Source organism: Mya arenaria, chromosome 6 (assembly GCF_026914265.1).
Source record: "Mya arenaria isolate MELC-2E11 chromosome 6, ASM2691426v1".
In the NCBI taxonomy this organism is placed as follows: domain Eukaryota; kingdom Metazoa; phylum Mollusca; class Bivalvia; order Myida; family Myidae; genus Mya; species Mya arenaria.
Window position 1 is genome coordinate 14,443,175 of NC_069127.1, and position 19,248 is coordinate 14,462,422.

General features: G+C 33.6%; 1 protein-coding gene and 1 long non-coding RNA gene across 11 annotated transcripts in view; one reads left to right on the top strand and one right to left on the bottom strand.

Moving 5' to 3' along the window:
- Nucleotides 1-3,525: 3,525 nt before the first annotated feature.
- On the bottom strand, nucleotides 3,526-10,739 carry LOC128237276 (uncharacterized). 8 transcript variants are annotated; one of them, XR_008261557.1, is made up of 7 exons: nucleotides 10,725-10,737; nucleotides 10,338-10,404; nucleotides 9,639-9,677; nucleotides 9,188-9,275; nucleotides 7,324-7,406; nucleotides 6,812-6,933; nucleotides 3,526-3,693 (listed from the first exon to the last, which is right to left on the bottom strand). It is a non-coding gene; the product is annotated as an uncharacterized LOC128237276 (long non-coding RNA). The 8 variants fall into 8 exon arrangements; XR_008261556.1 differs by lacking the exon at nucleotides 10,725-10,737 and adding an exon at nucleotides 10,512-10,528; XR_008261554.1 differs by lacking the exon at nucleotides 9,639-9,677 and having other exon boundaries at nucleotides 10,725-10,739.
- Nucleotides 10,740-15,643: 4,904 nt separating this feature from the next.
- Nucleotides 15,644-19,248, top strand: part of LOC128237277 (E3 ubiquitin-protein ligase rnf213-alpha-like) — a 136,364-nt gene continuing 132,759 nt past the window's right edge. For 2 of the 3 annotated variants that reach the window (XM_052952648.1, XM_052952650.1), the window contains exon 1: nucleotides 15,976-16,114. The gene's annotated coding sequence lies outside the window, so the exon portion shown is untranslated. Of the gene's footprint in view, nucleotides 15,755-15,975; nucleotides 16,115-19,248 lie in introns of those variants that run through there. The other variant, XM_052952649.1, reaches the window with a different exon arrangement.

Below are 19,248 nucleotides of genomic sequence, written 5' to 3' on the forward strand. Positions count from 1 at the left end.
AATTAAAGACACTTATTCATTCACACGTCTTTGAATGTCTTCACATCCACAACACCAACGGTTTGCCTGGCAAAGAATGTATTGTTCATAGACAAATTTTCTTTGAAGTCTTTATTGATCAATTTATATTTAACAGTCACAAAATACATTCTTACATTTTTTAACATTTTATATTAAAAATAAGGGTTTAAATTTAGACTTGAATGATTTTTTTTTATCAATCTTATCAATGTATTTCATTAATATTTGTCTATTTGTGCATTTATAGATCTCATTTACAACTTCAATTGCAATGAAATTTTACAAATTATATATTTTTTATTTCATATTAAAAAAAAATAAAGGGCCGATAATGTCTCTGTTGAAAATCAGAAAGGGGCCGAAACGTTTCCAGTCAATTAAATTAAGTAGGCCGATTTGGTAAGGGGCCGATTTGTCTCGCTCCCCTTTAACACATTATGAAGTAAAAAAAGCAATTAATTTCAAAGATTGAAATCAAATTAAGATATTGTTCTAATGCTTAATCTTTTGTGTTTTCTTCATCCTTATATATTGTGAAACTATAAAGATATTTTTCTAGTAAGTTATACCTCCTTTTTCTATTGTTTTCTCTTTTTTGCTCATGTATTATCATCTATGTTAAATCATACAGTTTCAAGGCCAGACACCTTTCTTTTTAAGCCAGAATTGGATGGAATGTATACCTTGTTCGGAGAAAACATATGCAGGTTCCGATTAAATGTAAAAACGATCGGGTGTAAGGGGTAATTATAAATATTTGGAATAAACATCATGTTTATGTCGAGTTATGTTTCATGTTAATGTTGTATTCTGCAAACTCTGATTATAGTATTTTATGACCTAAAACATATTGAACAAAGTGCTCCGTGTTCAAACCCTTAGTTTCCCTTAGCAACGTTCACAAGAATGCGATATTGTCATGTATACACAATATGTATGTTTTATATGTTCCAAAATATGTGACCCTTATCTTCGAAGTTTACAAACAATCCTTATATAACATTAGGGTCTCTGTGTGGAAAAAAAGAACAATCTTTCGGACTAAAGAGACCACATGGCCATAACCGATTTTCTGTAAAACAAAGCAAATCTGACTTCGGCGGAACCAATTCTTAAAATCCCTTAAGGGCCAAGCATATCGATGGGGTCACCTTCAAAGGCAGCATAAAAGTGGGCTTCGTTAGAAGGAACCTGGAGGATTGTTCTACAAGAGTACGGGCAGCTATTTACATCATGCTACTGGAACTCATTATTATGGTGTAAAAATATGTCCGTATATTTTGGGGGAAAAATCCATGGGACACGAATGTGCAGCCACCATCTGGAATCCTCATATAAAGGCTTCACGGTGAAGAAATTTGCTCTGGCTGGAACAGATATATAAAGGCGTGCCGCTCGTCTTGATGCAGAGACTTTCTAGATCCAGAATCCCAAGTGTTGCGACTCATGTGATGATAAGCCAGGTTGGGAGCACAGCAGTTTGAGAATCGGTAAGCTATTCGGGGTGTTCATTGTACTCTTGGAAAACGATTTAAATCATATTTTGTATTTACTCGTGACACATAAATCATAACTAAGATGCATTCCACTACTAAACTGAACATGCTTTTTGATCTAGTCCAATAACCCGAAACTGTAATACGAGACTCCATATGACAATATCAATTAAGTCTGCGAGCTTAGTTTTTCTGATGATATTTTTGAAGAAACACTTATTACGCTGAGTCCAACTTGGTCCTCGTTAACTGTGCGTCATAAATTAAAATATGACGGAGTTTCAACGCTTAAAATATAATTATTACAATTTCTGATAATTTTAGACTCGATCATATTGCATATTGTTTTCTTTAATAATGCACTCTACTGATCTCGTTATGATTTGTCAAGACATATAAAACATAATTTGATACTCAACCAAAGAGTTTCATAGAGGTTCCAAGTTACTCACCTTTCCTCAGATAACTGTGGATGGGGGTGGTTAATACAACGCAGGTAAGAGTTACTACTTACGGTTTATGAACTTCCGTTATATATATATAGTCTATATATATAGTCTCGTGGGCATCGGTAATAGAGAGGCTCCCCAGAAAAGTGACAATGCGTATGACGGTTTCTTCCGAAATTGCGTTATAAAACTGTGAGGTCTTCATAAACTCTTTTCACCCAGATCCATGTGAGTAGTATAATAATTGGTATTTCGCGGCCATTTTGTTTGGTGGTGCGGTGGTTCTGTCGGTGGTTCCATTGTTTGCGCATGCGCAAGTTTGAAATTGACTTTCGCGGCCATTTTGTTTGGTGGTGCGGTGGTTCTGTCGGTGGTTCCATTGTCTACGCATGCGTACGTATATGTTTTGGCGGACAATTTTCAAAGTTAGTTTAACTCAACCAACATTGAGCGGGAAGACAATGGTATCGATTTCGCGCGTTAGCGGTCATATTTGGCGATTTTCCGCTTTTAGCGGTTATGTTTAACCATTGTTTAAAATCCAAGACAAAGGGTCATTGTTTAACTGGGTCTCCATTGATTATCAGTATTAATCTTTTTGCGATTGAAGTTGGCAGCCATTGTTTTACCGGCTAATATGAGTTATAATTTGACACCATATGACTCAAACAGGAGAATGTTTGATTCCTTTTGGGATGAGAATGGTAATATGTTACCCTGGAACGATAGTGAAGCTCGTTGTATATATTTGTGGGTTAAGGAGAGTCATCAGAAAATGGTATTTCTTTTAAGACAAACTAACAATTTTCAAACCATAGTTGATCAGTACAATAGCCATCAAGAGATTGAAGAATATCCGGATAGATGTAAATTCATTCCCTTTTTTAACCGCATATACAGGACTTAAAGACGAGTCCATAGTACGTGAATAATCAACGTCCAAGACATTTTTTTTTTTTGATTGTCAATAGTGGTATATAACAAACCGAACAAATTGGATATTGTAAGTCTGTGCTTTAACAGTTGTCTAAAGTGTTTAAAAAATACAAAAAATGGCTCAAGCTCAGATACGTTTTTCTAACGAGTTGCAGACATATTTGAGAGGTTTTGGTTTTGAAAATGTCTCTTGGTCACCAATAAGAAGGGAAATTACATGCACACTTGGTGACAAATTTGTCATAGTTGTAAAAGAGAGACAGCGACGCATTAAAATAATATTTAAAAAGGGTCACCAAAGTTTTCAATTACCATTTGATATTTTTGAAACTCTCTGTGATATGAAGGAAAGTGTTCAGTTATTGGCTTCATTCTTACACGGACAGTCGAAATGACAACTTCAAAACTATTAGAGTTTGAATATAGTTCTCCAAGCATGCTATTCTTTCAAGACAGACTTAAAACGTTCGACATGTGGCCACCTCAAATAGAACCAAACAAGTTCCAATTATCTTCAGCAGGATTTTATTATACTGGCAGAAATGACACAGTAGAGTGTTTTTCTTGCGGTTTGCGATTACATCAGTGGCAGAAAGGAGACGAGTCGTTGTTAGAACATAAAACACATTCTCCAAGTTGTTTATTTTTGAACATAATTGGACATCATAAAAACGACATTTCATGGCAGCATAAGGACACCCGATCTTCGTCCTCCAATGACTCATCCCGAGCACCATGGACGTGGACCGAACCTCTGGCGGGTTTTCAATATGGCGATATCCCCGGATGATCTGAAAATTCAAATTTGAATTTTTCCGTTACCATATGTAACTATAAAAGACATACAACACAGCACAAACATTCAGTGTTTCATCGACATTTGGTGTGATCATATCGCAGCAGAAAAACTTAACATGGATTGCAGTGAACTATCTCAAGATATTTATGAAAATGAACATTGTGACTCCAAAACGAATGTTATGGACACTACAGAGATTTATACTCCAGTTTCTACAAGTGTCGCGCTAATGAATTCATACTTTGACTTTGTATATGCGAAGGCACTGTGTGAGGTTATGGGTATGGTGACTAAACAACTTTGCTATGGTTGCCAGATGGATCTCCCATCTCAAAAAGATCACGATTGTATCATGGATACAGACCCTGATGATGATGAGTATAAAATAGAACGTTACTTTAGTGACATGCTAAACGCAGTTAATGAAAAAAATATACTACAAAGTTGGGAAGAAATTGTGCGCATTTCAAACATTTCCTCTGAAATGATTGATTTACACAAACATTTGCTAGAGAGCAATGACTATCTGCAGATAATGAAAACCGAGCGGTGGTGTGAAAAAATGAAAAGAATGGTGTTGACAATCAATCGCATTGAAGATCGACTGTTTCGTCCATCACGTTGAGCAAAAGAATATATACAACACAACAAAATGGACATATTATGCAATGTTGTATGTGTTTTACTGCATTTTTCTTCAAAAAAAGAATTCATGAGAAATTAAGAACTCTGGCATTGTGTGGCGTAAAATGATTTGTTATATTTATTACTTCACGAATTTCCTTTTTTGCATGTTTCAAATAAATATTTAATTCACTTTATGTACATGTATGTCATTGTATGTATATGCTTGTATGATCATATGCTGACTTATTTTATACATGTTTAGTTTCAAATAAATGTATTTATATCTATACATGTTTTCATTTCCTTGCTTTAGTTTAATTAACAACCCATGTGTCCCATAATATAAACTACTAACAACGATGATCATGTTTAATCATGGATAAAACGCAGAAGGAACATATCCTATCACAATATTATTTCGATTCTAAAAACGCAGGCAGCTTTTTGGGTGCAAAAAAGTTACACAGGATATTAAACCAAAACTATCCAAGAGTATTTACTACTTATTTCATACAGAAATGGCTCAACAATCAAGATTCGTATGCCATTCAACGTCAGGCGAGACATACATATAAAAGACCACGTGTTGAAGTGGCGGGTATGAACGATCAGGGTGATATGGATTTAATGGCAGTTGATAACATTGCTAAATACAATGATGGAGTTAAATACCTACTCATTGTTATAGATATATTTTCACGTTTTCTATCCGTTCGACCCTTAGTTAATAAAAAATCTAACACGGTATTGTTAGCAATCAAGGATATTCTTAGTGTTCATAACTTTAAAAAGTTAAGAACGGACCGAGGTTCTGAATTTATCAATCGTGAATTAAAAGCGTTTATGCAAAAGAAGAGAGTTTACTTGTTTAATACACAAAGCACCGCTAAAGCAAACTATGCAGAGCGAGTCATTCGTACCCTTCGTGGTATGATATTTAGAATGTTAAGATATCAGCGAAATTATAGATATATAGATCACCTTCAAGATATTGTAAATAGTTACAATAATTCCCCTCATCGGAGTTTGGATGGATTAGCACCAAGTGATGTTACAAAGAAAAACGAGACACAACTTTGGAGTAAAATGTATCTAAAACCTAAAAAAATCCCCAAAACGCCTCCTCGCTTTAAATATAAAATTGGTGATTTGGTTAGATTAAGTTACACGAAACATCCCTTTAGAAGAGCTTATCAACAACAATATACTACAGAAGTTTTTAAAATAAAGAGCAAGATTTTCAAACAAGGTTTTCCATTATATAAGATCATAGACTTGAATAAAGAACCAATATCAGGTTATGTGAATCAAAATGAAATAATTCCTGTTGATAAAGATGCAGACAGTCTTTGGTATGTTGATAAAGTTTTAAAAAAGAGAAAAGTCAAAGGGAAATTAGAGTATTTTGTTCGATGGGAAGGATTTCCAAAATCATTTGATAGCTGGATTGATGCAGATCAAGTTCAAGAACAATAATAATGGAACGATATGTGTTTGTGAGAGACAGTGAAAGTAATCACATCTTCACCGAGAACAAACCCTATAACTTCAAAGTGCAGTTAAAATTACCTCTATCTTTTAATGGTTACTGGAAGGTTGCTTTGTGTGAAATAAGTATAAAAACTGATCCTAAAGCAAGAAGAAAAACTGTAGATAATACCTTATTTATTTACTCAAACGTTTGCAAAGAAAGCGTTGTTGACGGAGGTGAACGTCCCTTATTGAGAAGAATAGAGAAAAACGAAGAAAATGGTTGGAATTATGTGTTAGAATCTCCTTTTTATTTACCCTTAAACCGATCAGAATTCCAAGAGATTGATTTCAGTATAAAAACTGTGGAAAACGAGTATGCTTCATTCGTAAGTTCACCAGTGCATCTCACACTTCATTTTAAGCGATATCCATTTTACCCCAAATATGAATCAATCTAAGTTGTATGTACCGAACCCACAAATGTGGATAGACTATTTCAAAAATAACAAACCTCAAGTTGGGAGGGGATTTGCCATTCCACACAAGTCGAAGATGGGAAGTAATGGTATGACAATCAGCACAGTTTCCCCATCGGAACAGACAGTAAACCAGGCGAAATGTGAGCTGAAACGAGATGGTTTAAATACTTCAGAAATGTCAACTCTTGTTCATAAATTATCCAAACCTTCAGAAGTAACACATCGTGTAAACAGCGCGAGAAAAAAACAGTTCAGAAACAGGAGTAAACAAACTAAACCGAAAAAAGGACAGAAGTCTACAAGAAAAAATAAACAAACTGAAAATAAACCTGTAAAAAACAATCAAAAATCAAGAAAAGGTGTAAAAGCAAGCAAAAAAGTGGACAATAAATGGAAAATTGATAAGAAAGCGAGAAATAATTCGAAGAAATCTATAACAACGTGGGATATATTTGGTTCATAAAATGTCTTATTTCACAAAAGACGGATTTTCTGAAGGTGTTCCGAATGAATTACTACTATTTGACTTACCTCCTACACAAGTTGCGGTGAATGATGTCCATTATCAAGAGATTCGTCCAATATCCCAAGTGTCGGATGATACTCCCATTGAGTTTCAAATCAGTGGTCAGAATTCGATGGACTATCTCGATCTGAAAGATACACAGTTATGTGTGAAACTAAAAGTAACTAATCCAGATGGATCTAACTTAAAATCGGGTGAGAAGGTGGGACCTGTGAATTTGTTCTTGCAGGCATTATTTTCAATTATAGAAGTGACTCTACAAAACAAGGCGGTTATATCATCTAATTACAATCCATATATAGCCATGTTTAATACTTTACTATGTAATGGAAAAGATGCTTCATTTTCTCAATTGTCTTCTCAACTATTCATAAAAGATGACAATGATCACCCAGAAGACTGTGATCCTAGTGGAGCAAACAATGGATTGTTTTTACGGGCAAAATATATAACAAAATCAAAAACTTTAGAGTTGCAAGGGCCTATATATCACAGTTTATTTACTATTAAACGGTACCTGTTAAACCAAGTGGATGTTAATGTGAAGTTGTATCGTAGTTCTCCAGCATTCTGTCTAAGTTCTGGCGAGACATCCCCAAGCTATAAAGTAAACATTACAGATAGTTATCTTTTAGTAAAAAAAGTTAGAGTCAATCCAGCTCTCATTGTTGCTCACTCTGAGATGTTAAAGATCAACACAGCAAAGTATCCATTTGATAGACTTGAATGTCGGTTACAAACCATTGCTGCAGGTAGTACGGTGTTTACGTGGGATAACTTATTTCAAGGACAAAAACCAAATACAATTGTCGTAGCCTTTGTCAGATCAGCAGCAATTTCGGGAGATTATAAATCAAATCCATTTCATTTCCTAAACTGTGACATTAGGAGTATTTGCCTTTATGCTGATGGGGTTCCAGTGTGGGGTAATCCACTAAAAACAAATTTTAATAATTTAAATGGAGAAAGTTTTATGAGAGTATACGCAAATATGTTTCTAACAAATGGAATGTGGAATAAAGATGCTGGACTTGATATAAACAGAGAAGACTTTGCACGCACATCCTGTATTTTTACATTTCAATTAGAGCCAAAGTTTTCTGATGAAGCATTTCTATCTCTAATAAAAACAGGAAATGTGCGATTAGAGGTTCAATTTGGAACGGCTTTATCTACCGCAACAAGCTGTATTGTGTATAATAGTTCTCCTGGATTTTTTCAAATTAACGCTCAGAGAGACATAATAACAGAATGAATACATCACAGCTTCAGTGTTGTATAGACTGTGATCCAATGTTGCAAAAAACAATTTTGGGGGTGTTTGCGGCTGATCAACTACCAAACGACTTGGTATTTTCATGTGGTTTTATTGCCAATACAGACAATCATTTCATGGAAGGAAGACATTGGTGTACATTTTACTTCCCAAATTCAACCACTATCGAATATTTTGACAGTTATGGGAAACCAATTGACTATTTTAACACTTATTTTCTGAAATATGCTTCTTATTTTTCAACTGTTATCACAAATTCGAGACAGCTACAAAGTAATTACAGTGATGTTTGTGGGATGTATTGTTTGTTTTTCTTACTACAACGAACAAATGGTGTATCTTTTTATGACATTGTACATAGTTTTTTCAATGATTATGACTGTAATGATTTACTTGTATATAACTTCGTTAGAAATATGTTTCCATATTGTTCGCAAAATGGTTGTTTCAAAAACCAAACATGTAGATCACTAATAAAGTAGTGTATTTAAATGGTTTTTGTTTGTATTCTATTTATTGTGTTCTCTGTTATCAACAAGTGTAGATCATGTTGGATGCATTAATTAAATTTGAATGCCCTGCCACTTGTATTGTGGCAGGAACAAGTGGAAGTGGAAAGTCAACCTTTCTATTTGAGTTGTTTAAAAATGCAAACTCTATGTTTACCATGATTCCGAAAAAGATTATATATTGTTATTCTACCTATCAATCCTTATTTGATGATATGAAAGAACATGTGGAAAATATTGAATTTTTTGAAGGTTTACCAACTAAAGACGATATGGACATGTGGACTATGGAAACTGACTTCAAAATATTAGTGATTGATGATTTAGCACAAAAAGCTTCACAAAGTGTAGATATTGTCAACTTATTCACCATTTATAGTCATCACCATAATTTTTCAGTCTTTTTCGTAGTGCAAAATTTATTTACAGGAGGAAAATATTTTCGAACTATTAGTCTAAACAGTCATTATTTTGTGTTGTTTAACAATCAGAGAGATAAATTACAAATTCAAGCATTAGCCAAACAAATGTTTCCCGGTGAAACGCATTATTTTATGGATGCCTATAGAAAAGCCACAAACAAGAAATATAGTTACCTTCTGGTGGATGTAAGTCCACATTCTAACCCGTTATATAAACTTCGTACAGACATCTTTCCACATCAAACCCCCATTGTATTTCTACCTGAAAAGGAGAAAAATGGAAGATAAACTACAGAAGGAGAGACATTTTTTAAAATTTATGATCAACACCAATGAAAAACAACAAAAAATGTTGATAAAAAACTTAACAAAATCTCAATTGGCTGCACTTATAGAGGTGATTTACAATGCTATCAGGGGAAATCTTGTCATTCCAGAAAAGGATAAAAAGAACTTGAAACGATATAGACATGTCATACGTAAAGTAATATCCAAAAGACTCTCTCAAAAAAGGAGGAAAGCCATTCTGTTAAAATATTTCAAACAGTTTTTAGCGTTAATTAAACCCAGTGAATCATGGCTCAAGAATTAGTGTTAATTCCTAAATCAAAGTGTGAATACTTACTCTCTAAATGTGATGGAAGTTTACAAAACAGTCAACCTTCTAAAAACAATAACATGGTATTACAACAAAATGGTAAGAATTCACAGAAAAGGTTGACTCAAAATGGCGGGAAGATACAGAAAAAATCAATTCAAAATGACGGAAATTTACAGAAAAGACTAGTCGTGAAACGTTTAAACAAGTTTTTTGAAAAACCTAAAAAAAATAAGAAAAAAAATGAGAATCTCAAAGAAATAAAGTCAAAACAAAACAAAAGGGGAAAAACAAAGATAATTAACAAATTGAAATGGATTCCCTATAGTATTTGAAATTCAAATGTTTAAAATTCAAATGTTTGGCGAACTTTTTTACCGCCAAATTCACATTTTGGTGGAATATTTTCCCACCAAAACATTTGACAAACTAGTTCATTTACTATTGAGTTTCCGAGTTAGTAACATTCTTTAAGTTTTTACAGAAGGAAGAAATTGATACTTTTGAACCTGAAAAAATACCAGAGGATGGATCTAAGGGGTATATTCTAGAAGTAGATCTAGAATATCCAAAACATTTACATGACAGTCATAACGACTACCCATTAGCTCCGGAACGTAAATTCACACCCAATGAAAAATTATCTCCTTATGCTCAACATGTGTTGAAACATTTACACAACAGTGAGGAACTTCAACCCAGAGCAAAGGTGGAAAAATTACTCACCACTTTAGAAAACAAACAGAATTATGTACTTCACTATCGCAACCTGCAACTGTATCTCCAACTCGGTCTAAAATTGAAAAAATACATAAAGTATTAGAGTTCCAACAAGAGGCTTTCATGAAACCCTACGTTGAGTTCAACACCAAAATGCGACAACAAGCCAAGACTGCTTACGAGAAGAACTTCTTCAAACTCATGAACAACTCGGTCTTCGGTAAGGTTGTTGTTGTTGTTTTTTTTGGGGGGTTCGTGTTAATTTATAACATTGTTATCATTTTTGTATGATCTGCCCGTATGTAATTTATACAATTTATTTATTGTCACTTCCATACCACTAATACTTATCTACAAGAACAACTGTTCAATAATTGTCAGGCGTAGTTTCACTTTTTGGTATTTCATTCATCTTCAATCAGACGCTTACAAGTGCTCATGTACAATTAGGAACCTAAAGTAAAACTGACCAAAACTAACTACCGGCAAGTAAAAAGTGTATTTTTCGGTCCCATTTTCATATCCCTCATCCAAAACACAGGTATCTAAGATAACGACGGATACCATCATAAAAACATATATTGAGCAGTTCAGAGTAAAGATTAACATGATGAAAAGTTACTAACCAAAAATTTTGTTTACTTTCAGGAAAAACCATGGAAAATCTTCGGAAGCATCGGTCCGTAGAACTTGTTCATACAGAAAAACGACTACAGAAGGTGTCATCCAAACCCACTTATAAGATGCACCGGATTTTTTCTGAAGACCATGTTGGTGTTGAATTAAGTCGCAAAAAAATTAAATTAAATAAACCAATTTTTGTTGGAATGAGTATCCTTGATTTGTCAAAATATACCATGTACGATTTTTATTATAATCATTTGAAAAATGTGTATGGTAGCAACGTTGAGCTAGAATTAACGGACACAGATTCATTTTTAGTATCATGTACAACACCGGACATTTTCCAAGATATGTTGGCCTATTCACATTTGTTTGACACTTCAGATTTCCCTAAAGATCATTTTTTATATAGTGACTTCAACAAAAAAGTAATGGGAAAAATGAAAAGTGAAACAAATGAGAAATGTATTAGTGAATATTGCGTTTGCGATCGAAAATGTATGCATTTAAGTGTGATGATATAGACGAGAAAAGAGCAAAAGGGATATCAAAAGCGGTTGTTAAAAAATCATTGACTCTTAATGATTATAAACATGTATTATTTAATAATTCTCAAATGCACTCAACAATGCATTCATTAAGTCATAACCATAAAATTTATCTGGAAACAATCAGCAAAGTAGGATTATCTAGTTTTGATGACAAAAGATTTTTATTAGAAGATGGAATTAAATCATATGCTTATGGACATTATAAGATACAAGAGATATAATTTCTATGTTTTATACCAAATTACATCTAATTTCATGTAATTTCATGTGATGTTATCTACTGCTCTACTGTTGAAATGTAACCTAAAAAAATAAAAAAAAAATAAATAAAAATGTATGATCTTTGTTAAACAAATTGTTTGAATTCAATTATAATCAACTTTATTTGTATTTGCATTGTATTGTATTTATAAGAAAATAAATATTAAAATCTTGTCTGATATTTTATTTATTGATACAACATACCGGAATGGTATAAAATAGCTTGTCAGACATGTCCTCAACTTATAAATCTCAATTTGGTCTTGTTAAATTTTAAAATATTGTATTAATGGAATGAAATAGTTATACACAAAAATAAATAATAAAAAACATTCACGTTTTCATTACAATAAGATCGAACACATTTTAACATTTCTGTAGGGTTGATTTAATGAAATGTAAACGATACATCATACCTTTAAGGTATGAGGTTATTTGATAAAGAAATTGTGTGAATCCTTTACCGATTTAATAAAAATAGTGAAACTCAAAAGAAGCTAAGAGAGGACAAAACTGTTATATCTTCAAAACCTACTTTTGGTGGTCAAAATAAAAGATTATTTAGTAAGTTGTTTGAAAAACTTTCATGTCATTGTAAGGTTCAACGGAGGTGTTCATAATGATAAACAGAGTCCAGTGAATCGAGCGCTGGCATTTGACAATGGTTTAATAAGTGATTTATTGTGATAGCTCACCACAGTGGAAGAGCTTTAGTCACCCTGAATGATAAACTAGATATATGATAACGACAATCTCGTCTTTTGAGCCATCAGCAGCTCATTTAACTGTCTTCACTTTTAAGTTATTACAATGGGTACGTCGGAGAGTAATTGAGTGGCTATTAGATATGGTGTTGTTGTACGAATTGACACTAAACGGTCAGGTTTTAGTCATTCAATTTCTTGAAATCACTTTCGATCACGCGATGGCTGGGTTCTGATGAACTTTTGTTTGTCAATGACCTGTGATCTTACATATAAAAGAATCCGTTTGATCACATATAAAGATGGTGGAGGTTATGATAAGTCCATCGTCTGATGAGGGAAAACAATACCATTAAATAGATCCTAGGTCGATGACCCTATGTTAGAAACGTTGGATGAGTTGTCCTTTGACATACAATACACTGATGTGGTTAGTGTGACAATGCTATTGTTTATATCCCTTCTATTGAAATGAATACTGTTAATCAATGGAGACCCAGTTAAACAATGACCCTTTGTCTTGGATTTCAAACAATGGTTAAATATGGCCGCTAACGCGGGAAACCGCCAAAGATGGCCGCGAGAGTCAATTTCAAACGCACATCCAATTAAAAGACACATGCTAAATTTATAAGTTTAATGATGTATATTAATGTGTGATCAGTTCGTCCTCCACCTCCTTGTCTGTCTGGAGCGTACATCTGACAGGATCCAATTGTCCTATCCACCTAATGTACAGTAGCAATACTGAATTTTATCACCACACTTGCTAAAATGTATAACAATGTTGTTAAATTAGATGAGTTTGACTTGTAATTGCTGAAAGTATAGCTTTCATATCAAATATCTGCTGTATGTTTTAAATTAGAGTATGTCTTGCTATACCTATTTCAGGGACTAGAATTTGTCATTAATGCCATCGCGGATAAAATCATTTGCAAGTGAATAATTGCTTTTTTTTCTAGAACGGGCATAAGTACAATTTTCAATGTTCGTTGAATGCACAAGACTATAGGTACTCACATTACAATAACATAGTTGTTAAATGTTTTTCTCAAGAAGCAAATATTACATGGAACAATTTGAACACCTGCTGAAGGAAAGTCATTTCCCCCTTTCTCCTCTTTAGCCAATATATCATTCGTCATAAATCTGTCAAAACCAGGGTACAAAATCAAGTACTAGTAATACGAAGGTTATTAAGGTACCTCTTTGTAAATTATTGGATCAACCAATCATGATTACAAGTAAACATTTAATATAAAGTATATAATACTGCAAAAGTTTCATGAAATCAAACCTGTGAAAAAGATGATGTTATAAATCTGTTTAATATCAATATGTACAGGATTGCTTGGTGACAGTTAATTAAACTATATACAATAACAATGATTAATTACAAACTAGTTTAATAACATACAAAACAAAATATCGCATGGGGCTTTCTGATTCTAACCAAAGATTAAAACAACACAGTAATGACTAATATTGATCTCAAAAAGAGATTTTTAAAGAGGAAAATTATCATTATCTTCTCACACAAAGGAGTGTGTAATAAATCGAGCGTTGGACAACGGTTTAATTAGTGACCTTCTGTGATAGATCACCTCATTGTACTAGATTTAGTTAGCCTGGATGATAAACTAAATGTATGATAACGATAATAGTGACAGTCCCGTCTTTTGGACTTTCAACACATCATTTAACCGACTTTTCACTTTAATGGTATTACAATGCGTCAATGACATGTGCTTTTTCACCTTAAATAATCAGAAGTTTGATCACTTAAAAAGATAGAGAGGGTTATAATTAGTACATCGTGTGATAAGGGGATAACAATTAAAGGCAATACTATTAAACAAATGATGCGTTAATCATTGTTAGAAACTTTGGAGCGTTGTCCTTTGGCATACATAACCCTGATCTGATAAAGACGATAGTGCTATCTTCGTGTCGTACCATAAACTACATTGAAATGAATACTCTCAATCAAACAATGCACCCGTCAACATTCCGCGGACCTGCCTGTGATGGGACCCGCCAGATTCGTCAAAGATGACCGCGAGTTACCTTCTTTTACCCTATAACCTAGTGATAACTATGGGTTTTTTCCTTTGTAAAAATGGAAAACATTATTATTTTTTTGAACAGAGACATTATAAATCTTTGTGGTAATGAAAAAACTGTATCTGCTGATGAACAAGGACAACAAACGTCTTTTCAAAGTTTTAAAATGAACATTTTGAAACCTTTGTCTTAAACTTTCTTCCAAAACATTCGTGTATGAATCGTTATTCTTTGAAACAAAGAAATCATATAAAATCATTAAAGGGAAAAAAACGTTGTAATTTTCCTAACTAGTGAGATCAAATTTTGTTTATTACTTGTAAAAGGGATTGAAAAAAAACTTTTGAAAAATTTGATGATTGTAGAAAACAATAGTTGTTATCATAACCTCTCAACTGTTAGGTCAGCTCAATATAACCTTTATCAATATTTTATGTAAAATGATCATGAGCCCCTTTTAAAAGGTATCAAGTACAATCATTATAACAATCGTGACCATTTCTATGATAAATGTTATTGTTAACATGTTAAGATTGTTCTCCCTATCGCTCCTTTTGGGAGTTGAATTGATATATAAAAATATTGTATTGATGGTGATAACGGAACTCATCTTGGCTAATGTTATGTTAACGGAAAAATGAGTATGGTTTTGCAAGGTGAAAAGTTCATATCACCGTTCATTAAATTTGAATGTCTTTCACTGTTAACAATGACCCTTTGTCTTGGATTTTAAACAATGGTTAAACATAACCGCTAAAAGCGGGAAATCGCCAAATATGACCGCTAACGCGCGAAATCGCTAAATATGGCCGCGAAAGTCAATTTCAAACTTGCGCATGCGTAAACAATGGAACCACCGACAGAACCACCGCACCACCAAACAAAATGGCCGCGAAAGTCAATTTCAAACTTGCGCATGCGCAAACAATGAAACCACCGACAAAACCACCAAACCACCAAACAAAATGGCCGCGAAATACCAATTATTATACTACTCATGTGACGACTTATATCCGACCGATAGTTTATAGGGGACATCACTGCGTGGGAGAAGGCGTAAATAATTCAAACTTATAGTTTATGTTAACCTATGACGTCGTTTACGCTAGAATGCGTTCCTACTTTCGTTTTAGAAACGAACTTCAGTGAAATTCGTCGCCGTAAAAACTAATTTAGAATATAATCACTATTGAGCAAGACATCATTCTCCAAGAACGTGAGTGATGTTTCAGTTTTACATCTTATCAAATGTATACCCTTAAAATAGTTATATTTATACATAATTACTGTATAATAGTTTTTTTTTTTTATGAATTCTACTTTCGTTTTTAAATTTCAGAAAATTATCAGATTACGATATCTGTATGTAAACTGATGACAGCGCATTTATGTTATCAGTATGCGCTTGTATCGTTTTCCAAAAATGCAATCATTTCTTTATGATTGTGTAACGCAATAGACGAGTAGTCGCCCACACTGCAATCTATTTAGGAGTGATGTGAATTATATTCTTATTTTAGAAATAATTATTAACAGAATAGTTCAATAACATGAAAATTAACTGGATTTTAAACAGGTATGATATCCAAATTATTTTGACTTATATACGTACCAGTCTTTGTCGTAAACGATAGGGCGAAATCAGGAGCTAATAAATAGCTTTTTTAATGGCAGAAATTGACGGAACCTAGTCTAAAATAATAGATGTGTTAAACCGGATTCTTCAAACCCCTAACGTCTAATGCACCAGTCATTTGTAACCACGGCCCCCCAGGTCCTGGGAAAAGCGGGGACTTTGACAAGCCCGGGCAAAATCTCCGCCCTGCTGGGACGATCTGCTGGTAAAACCCCCGCCAAATGACCCCGCACCCAAGAGACCCTAGATAATGCCAATTTCCCGCTTTATTTTGGCGTGAAGACAAAACCTGGAAGGTAAAACACGGCCCATTTCCCCGGCTATCCCCGGTATACCCCCGGACCTTGGGGGCGGTGGTTACAACTGACTGGTGCATAAACGGGTTTGTGCAAAAAATGTGGGGTTTTGAAAGATATTGAAATTGTATTTAGAGAAGTATTTTATGTTTGAAATAGATAATAAAGGCTTATATTCAGAATTTACTATGTAAGTGCAAAGATATTTTGCACAAAACAAGCTTTACAGCTGCACTCTCACAGATTAAACGTTTTGACATTTTTTTATTTTTTGTCTTCGAATGAGCCATTTTTTGTGAAAACCATGGAAACTAGTTATGTAACACTGCTGACAAAAATTAGATCGGAGATTTTTGTTTATTTCAGTTAAAAAATTGATGTTTTTTGCATTTTTCTTAAACCGTTAGTAACAGTTTAAGCCATAAAACATTAATTTTCTAATGGAAAAATGAAAATCTAGGATCTGATTTTTTGTAAGAAATCTTATAACATTGGTTTGCAGATATTTAGGCAAAAATTTGCTTTTTCCAAGACCAAAAATAAAAGTTGTAAAAATGGTAAAACTGTGAGAGTGCAGCTTTAAATGCATTAAAACATGGCCCTCTTGGTTAAGGGGTCATTGGGTCAAAGGTCCAGGTCATAGTGACCTTGAAGGCAAAAAGCTAGTCTGTCTGATTAACAGTCTCGACAATTCCTGCACTCTTGGCTCTCAAACTTGACATTGAGGTATGGGTTGACCAGTAGCAGGGGGTCCAATGTGTTTTGTGTTTGCCAGATTTTAAGTGAGGGAATTGTGTGAAGGGTTTACCCTCCCCCTCCCCCCACACACCAACCCCAGCAGTTGTCTGACAATGGTTCTTTTGGCAACACGCTATATAACAAAGACTACCACTGTTTTAAGACATATTTTCGTGGTAAAATAGTATCAGACTGATAATGTTTGCATTCATTTTTTTCTGTATTGCAAGATGTTTGTGCTGCATCAAGAGTTCTTACATTGATAAAGAGTAATAATTTAATGAGCAAATAAATGAATTGAAATGAGTATACATATGTAATTGGTAATTACTGCATAACACAGTGCTTATTGGCTCATAGGTTGCATTTTGTTATAAATAATAACCGGGTAGGCATATTTATATTGCGAGAAAAGTGATAACACTTACTTACCAGGTGAAAATATTCTCCCAAAACACCAAAATATCTTCAAACACCACCATTTTATTCCGCTTCACACAATTCCTTCACTTAAAATTCAGAAAACACAAAATGCGTTGGACCCCCTGAGTAGATGACCCTGGATTTTGAGTTCATAGAGTCAAAGGTCAAGGTCACAACTCAAATAGGTCATTAAAATTTACGTCATATTTACTTATTCCCTGATACATGTTTATCGGCATATATCAGTCATCATCTGAACATGATTAAAAACTGTACCTACTATTCTCACACTTTGAATGTTCATAATCTTAAGACTGCCTCAAAGGCATCAAATGTCAATGATAAATCAGCTGTCATTTCAGTCTATGCACAGTCATAGAAACTAAAATCTAAAATCATAAGCAAGTTAGGCTAGTAAATCCTAAAAATTTTCTAGCTCTAATGAAAATTCACTAGCCCGAATATTTTTCTGATGCAGATGTCTTAAATCACTGATAATCATGCGTTGTAAACTCACTTTTAACATGGACAAATAATAAAACACAATATTAATTTTGGTTTTAACAATTAATTAATCTCTGGAATACAAAAATATCAGCCTATTAATGGCTCCCTCCTACCCCGTTTTTCCTCATATTTCTCTTTTGGAGCCTGTCTTCCAGCCACCTCCATTTTTTCCTGGCTGAGGGCCTTCCTCAAATTTAACTAGGCCACCATTATTCTTGCGTATGTTTTTTAATTTGAATATATAGTATGATTTCGGGAACCAAATTAATTTGCATTGTAGTTCTCCGACTTGAACTTTATTGCTGCTTTTACTTGCAATAATTTTCATGATTTTTCTTTTATAAAATGTGAATTCCGGGCTATATATATTTATGTCTGTTATACATGTGTATGTATTGATTTTGAATAAGAGTGTGAGAAATGGTCTTAATGGCAGTTAATTGATGAAAAAGAGTATACCATGTTTTTTTGGAAAGTGCAGCCGAACATGCATTTCCTTTATAACTAAACAAACAATATTTTGTACTTTGAAATATAACAACTGGAATTTAGCAGTGTTGATGTGACTTATTAATAGATTATTCTTGATTCTTCTGGTAAGATTAAAGTGCCTTTCTTTTTTATGCCAAAAATATTTAGATCAATGAATTTGTATTTATGGAATTTTGTTTTAAAGATAAATTTATTTTTAATTTTGTTGGGTGATTACTTATTATGAAATATTTTAAGCACTGTCCAGAATTAAGTAAGTGCAAAAATACCATATTTTGGGAAGGGTTCCAGATTTTGCTGATAAGAAAAAATTGTGATAGGGTGATTGTCTGTTTTCTGTTGTTCCCCGATTGTCAAGTCTGTCAATAAGTCTGTCATCAACATTTTCCTTAAAACATTTCCTCCTAAACTGCTCAGACAATTTGAACCAAACTTCAAAGGAATGTTCTTTGGGTGGTTCTTCTTGATTTCTTCAATAAAAGTGGTTTAATGCAGAACTCTGTTTGCCATGCCAACCGAAAGGAAAATCTTTGAAACTCTTCTGTCCAGAAACCGCTGGCCCCATTTCCAAATAATTTCACAGAAATGTACCTAAGGTTACCCTATATCTAATTCCTT